This window comes from Aotus nancymaae, unplaced genomic scaffold, assembly GCF_030222135.1.
Source record: "Aotus nancymaae isolate 86718 unplaced genomic scaffold, 86718_ANA_hifiasm-v0.15.2.pri h1tg000020l, whole genome shotgun sequence".
Classification (NCBI taxonomy): Eukaryota; Metazoa; Chordata; class Mammalia; order Primates; family Aotidae; genus Aotus; species Aotus nancymaae.
In genome coordinates this window covers 54,733,281-54,746,495 of record NW_026988432.1, presented here as the reverse complement: position 1 = coordinate 54,746,495, position 13,215 = coordinate 54,733,281, and the positions used below count along the sequence as shown (strand labels likewise).

Below are 13,215 nucleotides of genomic sequence, written 5' to 3'. Positions count from 1 at the left end.
CTCCAGGTTCTCCCTGCCAGAAGGTGGTGGAGATAAGAGTGGTGGCCACCCACTCAGCCCTGCCCTGTGGAGCCGACCAGACTTTGTTGGCTGAGGGGACAGCTGGCCGGTGTCTGGCAAGAACAATAAGGAAGAGGTAGATCAATCGGGTCATGCAGGCTCTGACCTGCAGAACTCCTTACCGATTGCTCAACTCTTCCCTTTCTTCCACTCCAAGGGACAAAAAGGTTAGTCTTTGCATCACAAAATTCCCCTCCAGTGGCTGTCTACTCCTGGGTCCCCTTTATACAGCTGTGGAGTCTCCATGAAGACCCAGACAGATGTTCCCTCTGGTTTCCAAGTTTATGACTTTCCTAGGGACTGCCTCCCTTGTAGAGGCTGCCTCCCTTGTTGACAAATCTAATAGCCATGCTGGGTGGAGGTGAGGGGCAAAGATAACAGGGCCAGAGAGAATACCCCAGAGCCCTGGAAATGGCAGCTCAGCTCACAGCTCAGTGAAGGAGGGAGTTGTTAGCAAAAGCAAGGCCTTGTGAAGGATCTGGGAGTATTTGCCAGATGAAAGGTGCAATGTTCAAAAGGGATTTCATCCTGAAGCAGAAAGCATTTAGCAGCCGTCTGACCGCTCATTTGGAGGAGGGGGAGATATTATGCCAATTAAGTCAAGACAATAGCATCTTGTTCCCCTTGCAGTGAGCCCTGATAAAATTGCCTGTCCAGGAGAAGGAGGATATTTCACTCTTTCACCTTTGAAAAAGGATAACCCTTTCTGTATTTCCTCTCTGGGGGAGGGTGTCCTTTGTTCTTTTGCCTCTGACCCATAGCTACTTCTCACGTTCAGTTTTGGGGGAAAGAAGTTGGAATTTTTTTTTTTCAGTCTTCATAGAGACTGTCAAAAATTGCCAATGCCGACTATCTTGCAAGTCCTCATGGCGGGTTATTGGGAAAAGTTTTCAAATAGCAATAATCACGCCTTGGATAAACCTCATTGGCTACGATACTGCCAATGCACAAAGCTAGGAATTTTTTTTTAAGTGTGTGATTAAATGACGGAGCTGTGAGACAAAGGAGGACCAATCTTAGGGATTCTGTAATCAGTAAAACCAGGAGTGATGCCATGGGGACCTCACATGATCCTCATTCCAGGCTGGGGCTGTGAACACTCTGGAAGCTCCCTTCTGTCCTTGAGGGATTCCTGCGTGGGCCCCTCAACACTGACTTTTTTTTTTTTTTTTTTTTTTGAGATGGAACCTCGTTCTGTTGCCCAGACTGGAGTGCAATGGCACGATCTCAGCTCACTGCAACCTCAGCCCCCCTGGGTTCAAGCGATTCTCCTGCCTCAGCCTCCCAAGTAGCTGGAACTACAGGTGTGCAACACCACACCAAGTCCGGCTTATTGGATTTTTAGAAGAGACAGGGTTTCACCATGTTGGCCAGGTTGGTCTCAAACTCCTGACCTCAGGTGATCTGCCTGCATCAGCCTCCGAAAGTGCTGGGATTACAGGTGTGAGACCTGTAATCTCACGGCACCCAGCCTCAGCACTGACTCTTGTGAGGCAGGTCTACTGACCATGGACAGACATGAAACTCTGGAGAAGACCTTTTGGATTCAGGAGGCCACCAGTTACCACTCCAGTGCCCTCACTGCAGGATAGAAAGTAGACTGGGAAGTCATTGCTTTCCAGAGTCACAAAACTTGGAAACTGGGAAGAATCTCAAAGCTCATCAAGCCCAGTGTCTCCTCCATTTTACAGCTGCGGATGTGGAGGCTGGAGCCGCCTGAGTGACTTTCCCAAGGTGGAACCGGAAGTCAGCTGAATGAGTCTAATACGCTTCGCAGCACACAGTGGTGCAGTTCCAAAATGCAGCAGGCTCCGCTGCCCAGGCACGGTGGCTCACACTGTAACCCCAGTACTTCGGGAGGCTGAGGTGAGAAGATCCCTTGAGCCTGGGAGTTTGATACCCACTTGGACAACATAGTGAGACTCCTTCTCAAAAAAACCCAGAAGTGTTATAGGTCTCAGGAATGTTAGAAAACAAAAGCGAAAGAGGCTGGGCTCAGTGGCTCATGCCTGTAATCCCAGCATTTTGGCCAAAGTGGGTGGGTCACTTGAGCTCAGGAGTTCGAGACCAGGCTGGCCAACATGGTGAAACCCCATCTCTACTAAAAATACAAAAATTAGCCAGGTGTGGTGATGCATGCCTGTAATCCCAGCTATTCGGGAGGCTGAGGCAGAAGAATTGCTTGAACCTGGGAGGTGGAGGTTGCAGTGAGCCAAGATCGTGCCACTGCACTCCAACCTGGGTGACAGAGTGAGACTCTGCCTCAAAAAAATAAATAAATAAAAGGGAAAGTTAGAAACTCTGCCTCACTTAGTTCCTCAAGTCATTATGCTCTTAGCCTGGTCAGGAAGTTCCAAGCATCCTTTTATCAGTCTTCAAAGTTGTTTTAATCATAAACTGTCTTTCACTGTGGGATGACAGCCTTCCTAGTACTAGTGAGGAATGTCTATGTTGGTGTCCTCCTCCTCTGGGGTGACCTTTTCTTTCAGGTGAAATACAAAGACCTTGCCTTTCTTAGAAGGGCCAGTGATGAAGAGCATCTTTTCCAGACTTTGGTTATCGCCTCGTTATGGTCTCACCTCCGAAGGAGTGGTAGAATCACGCTTCAGGATTCCCTGCTGGCCACAGGTTCTCCTCTCATTATTCTGGGCACTGGAGGCAGGTGATCCAAAAGGAGAAATGGAAGCTGGTCTTCATCCCACTGCAGAGGGAACTGTTTCTGGGAATACGCTGGATATATTTTGCTCACTATTGATATTTTAATGGGAGTAACAGCTTTCCTGAGGATCTGACCATAGGCATCAGTGTCAACTATCATTGTGATGTGAATTGAATGTCTGGAAAGGTTGAGTTTTTTTTTTTTTTAGAGTCTCACTCTGTTGCCCAGGCTGGAGTACAGTGGCATGATCATAACTCACTATAGCCTTGAACTCCTAGACTTGAGTGATCCTCCCACCTTAACCTCCCAAGTAGCTGGGACTACAGGCGTGTGCCACCATGCCCAGCTAATCTTTTGTATTTTTAGTAGAGACGGGGTTTCACCATGTTGACCAGGATGATCTCGATCTCTTGACCTAGTGATCCACCCGCCTCGGCCTCCCAAAGTGCTGGGATTACAGGTGTGAGCCACCGCGCCCGGCCGAGGGTTATTTCTTGGACACTCCTAGCACAGGCAGTGGCAAGAGCACCAAATTGCCCGGAAGTATGGGTCAAACTGTTACCATTCATTAGAAGCCTATGTGAGGATCCAAATAGCCTAACTGGAGTCAACTGACTCTCCTGGCAGACAGAACCACTCCCATTTCCTTTCTTTTCATTCTTTGTTGAGAGTTGGGGTCCCATTCTGTCACCCAGGCTGGAATTCAGTGGCGTGATCATAGCTCACTGCAGCCTCAAATTCCTGGGCTAAAGCAATCCTCCCACCTCAGCCTCCCAAGTAGCTGGGACTACAGGCACATGCCACCATGCCTGGCTAATTTATTTTATTTATTTTTTTGCAGAGATTAGAATCTCTCTATGTTGCCCAGGCTGGTCTCCAACTCCTGACTTCAAGTAATCCTCCTGCTTTAGCCTCCCAAAGTGCTGGGATTACAGGCGTGAGCCACAGTGCCCAGCCCCACTCCCATTTTCTAAATCTTTCAGAATTTCAGATTGCCTTAAACTACCAGAAAAAGCTGCTGTAATACCTTGACATATCACTGCCACGCAACACCACCCAAACCATCTTCAAACCTCTGCCGCCTGGCATGTGACTGGCCTGCATTTCAGGAGATGAAAGATCAGAACTTTGTTAATTGTTAAAGCACTCAGGAATCCAGAAATAAACATGCACGCCGAAGCTGATCTGAGAACTAAAGGATATCTTTCAAGTTCAATAAATGTGATAAAAATAAACAACATCCTTTCATAAATTTAATGGAGCATGGCTCTGTGTTTATCTTGTGTCATGTACTTGAGATTACCCCATTGGAAGAAGAAAACACTTGATTAATGCGGGGAGTCTATTTTGTAATCTGCAGTGGTTGGAAAATATTTTCCTACTTCCTACCATGCCCTTTTTTGGCTTCTGTAAGGAAGTTATTAATGGTGCACTTTACAGTATTAGAATGCAGCAGCTTCTAGCCGGGCGCAGTGGCTCATGCCTGTAATCCCAGCACTTTGGGAGGCCGAGGAGGGTGGATCACGAGGTCAAGAGATCAAGACCATCCTGGTCAACATGGTGAAACCCCGTCTCTACTCAAAAATACAGAAAATTAGCTGGGCATGGTGGCGCGTGCCTGTAATCCCAGCTGCTCAGGAGGCTGAGGCAGGAGAGTTGCCTGAACCCAGGAGGTGGAGGTTGCGGTGAGCCAAGATCGTGCCATTGCACTCCAGCCTGGGTAACAAGAGCGAAACTCCGTCTCAAAAAAAAAAAAAAAAAAAAAAGAATGCAGCAGCTTCTAATGAGAAATTCAAGATTCCTAGGTTGCAGCCACTCTCCTATTTGGTAGCTGGTTATAAAAGGATTCCATGTTCTTTTTTCTTCCACCCAGTGGCTGAAGAGTTTTACGTAGGGTATCATGATATCAGAGAATAACAACAATAATACTAGTAATAATAACAATAATATTATCAAATATATCTAGCACATATCCAAGTGCTAGACAAAGCACCTTTTATAACTTTATTTTTTTAAGACAGAGTCTCACTCTGGAGTGCAGTGGCACGGTCTTGGCTCACTGCAACCGCTGCCTTCTGGGTTCAAGCGATTCTCATTCCTCAGCTTCCCCAGTAGCTGGGACAATAAGTGTGCACCACTATGCCTGGCTAATTTTTGTATTTTTAGTAGAGATGAGGTTTCATCATATTGGCCAGGTTTCATCACTCCTGGCCTCAAGTGATCTGCCTGCCTCAGCCTCCCAAAGTGCTGGGATTACAGGCAGGAGCCATCGTGCCTGGCTTTTGTAAACTTATTTAGCCACACAATCTTATGAGGTGGAACTGTTGTCATTCTCATTTTACTCATCAGAACCTAAGACTTAACCTAAGAGGTTAAGCGTCTTGTTACACATCACACAGCTGATAAACAGTGGAAGATGGGATTTAAGCAGTTCTTACTCTCTGGATTGAATGAATACATCAGTTGTGACAGCGATGAAGCACTTCCATCTTATTCACTCATCTGTTGAGCTTGAATATAAAATGTAATAGCGCATCTACTGGAATCAGGTATTGCTCTAAGCACTGAAATACTGGGACAAAGCAGACAAAACCCCTGCCCTGGTGGAATTTACATTCTAGTGAGGTCTAGTGAGATGAGATCTAAACTCAACAAAACAAAGATCAACTAAATACCAATTGAATGGTGGAGATGATATGGAGAAAAATAAAGAAAAAAATAAACTTAGAGGTTATGAGAGCAGGGGCTGCAATTTTAAATATGGCAGTCTGGGGAGGCTTCATTAAGGTGAGATTCCAAGAAAGAGCTGAAAGAGGTGAGGGAATGAGCCATGTGGCCATCTGGGGCAGACCCATCCAGGGCAGATGGAACATGCAAAGGCCCTGGAGTAGGGCTATGCTTGGCATGTTGGAGGAACCAGGAGGAGACCAGTGTGGCTGCAGAAGGACCGAGCAAGGGGGAGCACAACAGATGAGGGGAGAGAGGCTGGAGGCTACAGAGTCTTGCCTTGCAGACCTTATAGAGGCAGCATCTTTTCTCGGGATGGGGTTGGGAGATTGGAGGGTTTTGAGCAGAGAAGTGACATGATCTGACCTAAGTTTTATTTATTTATTTATTTTTCTGAGACAAAGTTTCACTCGTTGCACAGGCTGGAATGCAGTGGTGCGATCTTGGCTCACTGCAACCTCTACCTTCTGAGTTCAAGCAATTCTTCTGCCTCAGCTTCCCTCGCAGCTTGGATTACAGGCATGCACCACCACACCCAGCTAATTTTTTTGTATTTTTAGTAGAGACGGGGTTTCGCCATGTTGGCCAGGTTGGTCTTGAACTCCTAACCTCAGTGATCCACTAGCCTCAGCTTCCCAAAGTGCTGGGATTACAGGTGTGAGCCATTGTGCTGGGCCTAAGCTACGTTTTAAAAGGATCTCTCTGGCTGCTGTGTGGAGATGGACACCAGAGGGACAGGGTAGAAGCCTGGAGCCCAGTTAAGATACTCTTGCAGAAAACCAGGTAGGAGCTAGTGGTGGATTGGACCAGATCAGGAACGCTGCAAGGGATGAGGAGTGGGTGGGTTCAGAAAATAAATAGAAGCAACCTAGAATTTGCTGATGGATTTGTAAGGTGTGAGATGGAGAGGGGTGTTACAATGTCTCTGAGGTTTTCATTTTGGGTGAATCCAGGTCAGGGGTTATGAGGAATGACTTAAAATCAAACTAGGAATGTATTTTACTGAGGAAGAGATCATAGAGGCTTGAGAAGGGAAAAAATGGAGAGAGAGTGCCCACATATCCATTTCTAACCAGGCTGAAAAACGAGCTTTTAGGAAATTTTCAACACAATGTAAAGATAAATGTTTGAGGTGATGAATATACCAGTTGCCTTGATATAATCATTACACATTGTATGTAGGTATCAAAATATCACATGTGCCCCCCCAAAATATGTACAGCTCTTTTTTTTCCTTTTTTTTTGAGACAGAGCCTTACTCTCTCACCCAGGCTGGAGTGCAGTGGCACCATCATGGCTCACTGCAGCCTCGACTTCCCACCTCAGCCTCCCAAGTAGCTGGTACCACAAGTGTGTGCCACTATACTCAGCTAATTTTTTGTAGAGATGGGGTTTCACCATGTTGCCTAGGCTGGTCTCAAATTCTTGGGCTCAAGCAATCGGCCCACCTCGGCCTCCCAAAGTGCTGGGATTACAGGCGTGAACCACTATGCTCAGTCAGTACAACTCTTATCTGTCAATTTTTTTTTTTAAAAAGAAATGAAAACTGAGGCTTCCATGAGCAACTTTTGCCCCATGCAATCAGATCTCTGGCAAGCAGGAGCACCTGAGGGGCACGTGGACAAAAGTTTATCCTGCATGACAGAACATTCTACAAAAGCAAGGTATTTTTCCAGTCTGTTTTCTTCTGGAGAAAATCTTTTCTAACCTAGCCCAAGGGAAGAACATTTGTCACAAACCATCATTTTGCAGGAACCTACAATTGTGACTGAATGGGGACAGGCCAGTTAGCGGATTATGGAGGTGAATATTCCGAGGGTGAGGGTGGCTCCTGAGATATGCAAAGTCTGACTTCTAATGCAGATATGCTTATCAGACCGGAATCCTGCAGGTTCCAAGAGGAAGTAGAAATAAGGGATAAGGAAGGGTTAGTGGTCTCTGAAGGGGGCCAGGAGGTGGAGGGTACTGTTGTCTACTCTGGGAGGCCTAATCTAGGGGCCACTGATGACATCAGAGCTGATGACTGCAAAAAAAACCAACGCCTGGGGTGAAGGAGAGGGCCAGCATCCCCATGGACCAAGGTCGTTTGGGGATTAGAAAATGAAATCATGATAGAATTTTCAGGAAATGCTCTTCTGTCCCCACTCCCACCCTCACCTTCCAAGGTGCTCTAGACTATCATATTGTTGTTAAAATTAAACTTAGCTCTTTGAGGGTATTGGAAGAATTCATTCCTTGACACTTTGTTGGAATAACTGCAAAACTCCTCTGGGGTTTGGAAATCTCTGGGAAGACCAGTGGTCTTTGGTACAATGATAACAAGAACTTAACCTTTATAGAATGCTTGTTATAGATCAGGCTTGGGGGCAGGCAGCGAAGTGCACTTTCCAATGTATCTCAGGAGACAAGGACGATTATTATCCATATTTTGCAAATGAAGAAATAAAGAGCCGGGCACAGTGGCATGCCCCGTTGTCCCAGCTACTTGGGAGGCTGAGGTGGGAGGATCGTTTGAGCCCAGAAATTTGAGGCTGCAGTCAGCTATGATCATGTTACTGCATGTCTGCCTGGACAACGAGTGAGACTCTGCCTCTAAAAGAAACAAATAATAAATAAATAAATAAACAAAAGTTTTGTTTGTTTGTTTGTTTGTTCTTTTTTAAAGAGTAAGACGACTTGAAGAAACAGGTAATGCGCACAATCTCACCGAGAGGCAGATCTGAGCACCTGACCTCCATGCAGTTAACCCGTCGTCTCAGCCAGTGTGGAGGCCAGGCAGGGAACACATAAAAGGAGGACCAAAGGGCTTTTGGGGAGGAGGCACTTCTTTGCCCTACATTTTCAGAACTGAGTCACAAAAGGCTGGCAGCCGGTTAATGTTGATTTCAAATTAAAGAGTCATTAGTTTTCTCAACATCTCACTTACAAAGAAACACCTACAATCTTCCTTCTTGAAGTAATTTGATTTTCACATTATACTTTAAGGGATATCCTCTATTTACCTAATGCTTTCCTGTTCAGTCTTTTCAGACTATGAATCTTGTATATTTTATATACACAAAGGTGACTTTTCCTTCCTTTAATGACCAATGCTTATCAGCTCAAGCAACTGATACTGAGCTCATAAATATGTCACTCTGGGTCCAGCCCCAGCCCTTCTCTTTTCTACGAGGAATTTTTGCATGGCAGTTTTTCTCCCCAATTCTTTTCCTAACCCTGTGCAGACTGCACTTGTGCCCCAGAAACACCCTCTGACTATGTTTTGGTTTTACTCCCCCTTGGCAAGAATAAATAAGTGAGTGACTGATGCTCACACACCAGAATCATTTCAGCAGAAGCCTGTAGACAATATAAAACCAGGCCCGTGGAGCCAGCGCCTTCCGATTCCAATTAAATATTTCCTGTAAGTCGGTGCCAATTGTGCATCTTGTAAGAACATTTGAAAGCCGAAGTTTGAACTCACAGGGACCCTGTTGCCTTACAAACCTGTTTCCTGTTTGACAAGACTTTACTAGTAGGAGCAAAGAAGCATATTCAGCAACAAAAGTCATTGTTAGTGGCTCAGATGTGCAAAGGTGGTGGTTTCCTTTCCTGAGTGCCCATCATCACAGCCTCTTTCAGTTGTAGATTTCTCTCTTCCAGATAGTCTCTCTGAGCATTAGAACTCTTTTGCTAAGGGCCCTATTGACACTTCCAGGGTTACAGGAAATATTTGCTTATCTCCCTATCGGTATATTCCCCCTCCCCGACACTCCCACCCCTGCTGTGCGATCTTGCGAAGTTGCAAAATCTCTTTGAGACAACCCTGTAGGTATTATCTCCATCTTACAGATGAGGAAACTGAGGCTCAAGGTTCACATCTTCTTCTGTTTTGTCTAGAGCACAGTAGATTGTCAGGGACTAGGTATCCAAGGGTCTGCTCTGCCTCTTGTGTCATGACTTTGCACAAGTTATTGAAACAAGTGCTTGTCTCAGTGTCCCGATCTATAAAATGGGGCAAATGTCAGCAGGAAATGGACATTATAGATATGAAATACCCCTAACTTGGTAGTAAGAAAGGCACTATATTGTAACAACATTGGTGAGCCTGGAGGACAGTATGGTGGGTGACTTAAGCCAGATACAAAAAGACAAATACCGTATGATCTCACTTGTAGGTAGAATCCAAAAACGTGGAACCCATAGAAGTAGAGTGGAATGGTGGTGGCCATGGACTGTCGGGACGGGAAAATGGGGAAGTGTTGGTGAAAGGGTACAAAGTTTCAGCTAAGCAAGATGAATAAGTAATGGGGATCTAAGGTACAATATGGTGACTGTAGTTAAAAGACTGGATTGTATGCCTGAAATTATCTGAGAGAGTAGATCTTAAATGTTCTCACCACAAAAAATAACAAAAGAAAAGTATGGCTGGGCACGGTGGCTCACGCCTGTAATCCCAGCACTTTGGGAGGCTGAGGTGGTTGGATCACAAGGTCAAGAGATTGAGACCATCCTGGCCAACGTGGTGAAACCCCGTTTCTACTAAAAATACAAAAATTAGCTGGGCGTGATGGCGCACACCTGTACTGCCAGCTACTTGGGAGGCTGAGGCAGGAGAATAGCTTGAACCCAGAAGGCTGAGGTTGCAGTGAGCCGAGATCACACCACTGCACTCCAGCCTGGCAACTCCATCTGAAAAAATAAAAATAAAAATAAAAAATAAAAGGTATGTGAGGTGGATAGTTAGCTTGATTGTGGTGACCATTTCATAGTGTATATATGTATTGAAACGTCACATTGTACATTTTAAATATACAGTTAGTTGTCCCTCGGTACCTGTGGGTTCCAGGACCCCCCCAGTCCCTACCAAAGATATCAAAATCCACAGATTCTCAAGTCCCTGATATAAAATGGTGTAGTCTTTGCGTATACAAGGCACATCCTCCTGTGTACTTTATTTATTTATTTATTGAGATGGAGTCTCACTCTGTCACCCAGGCTGGAGTGCAATGGCATGATCTCGGCTCACTGGAAACTGCATCTCCCAGGTTCAAGTGATTCTCGTACCTCAGCCTCCCGAGTAGCTGGGATTACAGTTGCCCACCACCAAGCCCAGCTAATTTTTGTATTTTTTGGTAGAGATGAAGTTTCACCATATTGGCCAGGCTGGTCCTCCTGTATACTTTAAATCATCTCTAGATTCCTTATAATACTTAATACAATATGAATACTATGTAAATAGTAGTTATACTGTATTTTTTAGGGAATCATGACAAGAAAAACAGTCTGTTTGTATTCAATAGAAACATAAATTTTTTTCCAAAAATGTTTGACCTATGGTTAGTTGAATCTATGGATGTGGAACGCATGGAATCAAACAGCCTACTATATACAATATTTATTTTTATCGTTTTTATGTTTTAACCTACTCTATACTTCAATTAATGCAAGACTGTATACATTTTTTTTTTTTGACAGGGTGTCACTGTCCCCCAGGCTGGAGTGCAGTGGCGTGATCTTGGTGCACTGCAGTCTCCACCTTCCAGGTTCAAGTGATTTTCTCACCACAGTCTCCCAAGTAGCTAGGACTATAGGTGCACCACACCAAGCCTGGCCAATTTTTGTATTTTTTGTAGAGATGGGTTTTCACCATGTTGGCCAGGCTAGTCCTGAACTCCTGGGCTCAAGTGATCTACCAGCCTCAGTCTCCCAAAGTGTTGAGATTACAGGTGTGAGCCACTGTGGCTAGCCAACTGTATACAATTTTTTAAAAAAGTTTTTGAGAAAAAGTCTTTTCTGTCACCCAGGCTGGAGTGCAGTAGTGCGATAATAGCTCACTGCAGCCTCGAACTCCTAGGCTCGAGCAATCCTCCCACCTCAGCCTCCCAAACAACTAGGACTACAGGTGCATGCCACCATGACTGGCTAATTTTTAAATTTTTTTGTAGAGTTATGTTGCCCAGGCTGGTCTTGAACTCCTGACCTCCAGCAATCCTTCTGTCTTGGCTTCCCAAAGCACTGAGATTAAAGGCATGAATCACTGTACCTGGTACTGTATACAATATTCATTTGCCAATTATACTTCAATAAGACTGAAAAAAAATAAAGGCACTATATATATATATATATATATATATACTTTTTTTTTTTTTTTTTTTTGAGACGGAGTTTCGCTCTTGTTACCCAGGCTGGAGTGCAATGGCATGATCTCGGCTCACCGCAACCTCCGCCTCCTGGGTTCAGGCAATTCTCCTGCCTCAGCCTCCCAAGTAACTGGGATTACAGGCACATGCCACCATGCCCAGCTAATTTTTTGCATTTTTAGTAGACACGGGGTTTCACCATGTTGACCAGGATGGTCTTGATCTCATGACCTCGTGATCCACCCGCCTCGGCCTCCCAAAGTGCTGGGATTACAGGCGTGAGCCACTGCGCCCAGCCTATAATATTATTATTATAGTTTCATTATCATTATTTAATAAACAGCCTGGCACTATATATTATTATTGTTATTATTATTATTTTTTGAGATGGAATCTCACACTGTTGCCTGGGCTGGAGTGCAATAGTGTGATCTTGGCTCACTGTAACCTCCGCCTCCCAGGTTCATGTGATTCTCCTGCCTCAGCCTCCCGAGTAGCTGGGATTACAGGCATGTGTCACCATGCCTGGCTAATTTTTTGTATTTATAGTAGAGACAGGGTTTCACTATGTTGGCTAGACTGGTCTCAAACTCCTGACCTCGTGATCTGCCAACCTCAGCCTCCCAAAGTGCTGGTATTGCAGGTGTGAGCCACTGCGCCCAGCCTATAATATTATTATTATAGTTTCATTGTCATTATTTAATAAACAACAATGTTATCTTAGGACTAAAACTCAAAGTACTCGGTGATCTGGCCCTAGTCTGTCAGGCTTTTTTCCAGCATGACTCCCTCCTTCCATTCCCCCTTCTTACACACAAACACACACACACACACACACATACACACACATAACACACCATCTTTGAACCTTTTTCTTTGGATTTTTGTCTACATGAGCCCTTCTAGATGGGACACTCATTCTCTCTACTTGGTTACTCTGCTTCCACGTGGCCATTTCAGCTCCCTTGGGGATTAGGCTGGTGCAATAGAGTGTTGGCATCAAAACCTGACAGGCCTCCATTTGAAGCCTAGTGTAACTATCAGTGTGATTTAGCCAAATTACCTCACCTCCTTGGGCCTTAGCGTGCTCATCTCTTAAGTAGGTTAACACTCTTTTTTTGAGATGGGGTCTTGCTTTGTTGCCCAGCCTGGTCTTGAACTCCTTGGGTTTAAGTGATCCTCCTGCCTCAGCCTTCCAAAGTGCTGGGATTGCAGGTATGAGCCCCCATGCCCAGCCAACATTCTCTACCTCAAAATATTATGAAGACCAAATGAGCTACCCCCAGCCCAGCATGGACACAGAATAAACCTGCACTCCTGCTCCCCATTCCCTCAAATAAAATTCATCTTGCATTCTTTTGTGCCATCAATATATTTTGCTTGTATCTCTACTATAAAATTTGCCAAATTCCAGCTTGTCATATTGTCCCTTGTATAGGTCTCTGCTGCCTGTGTGAAATTGTGAGCTCTTTGAGAGCCAGGAAAACACCTGATTTATGTTCGTATCCACCACTGTCCTTGCCTCATAAGTCTTCAATGTTTTGTTAGAACTCCAGGAATGTTATCAGCTGACTCTCCTGGATCTGATTGCCTTGAGGGCTGGGCTGGTGATTAATACTGACTAGCTAATTTGTAGAGCCTTGGAAG

The 13,215-nt window shown here is 45.0% G+C and overlaps 1 non-coding gene across 1 annotated transcript; it reads right to left on the bottom strand.

Annotated features, from left to right (window-relative positions):
- Positions 1-874: 874 nt before the first annotated feature.
- LOC135276188 (U4 spliceosomal RNA) lies at positions 875-1,015 on the bottom strand. The gene has a single exon (XR_010343736.1). It is a non-coding gene; the product is annotated as a U4 spliceosomal RNA (small nuclear RNA).
- Positions 1,016-13,215: the final 12,200 nt, after the last annotated feature.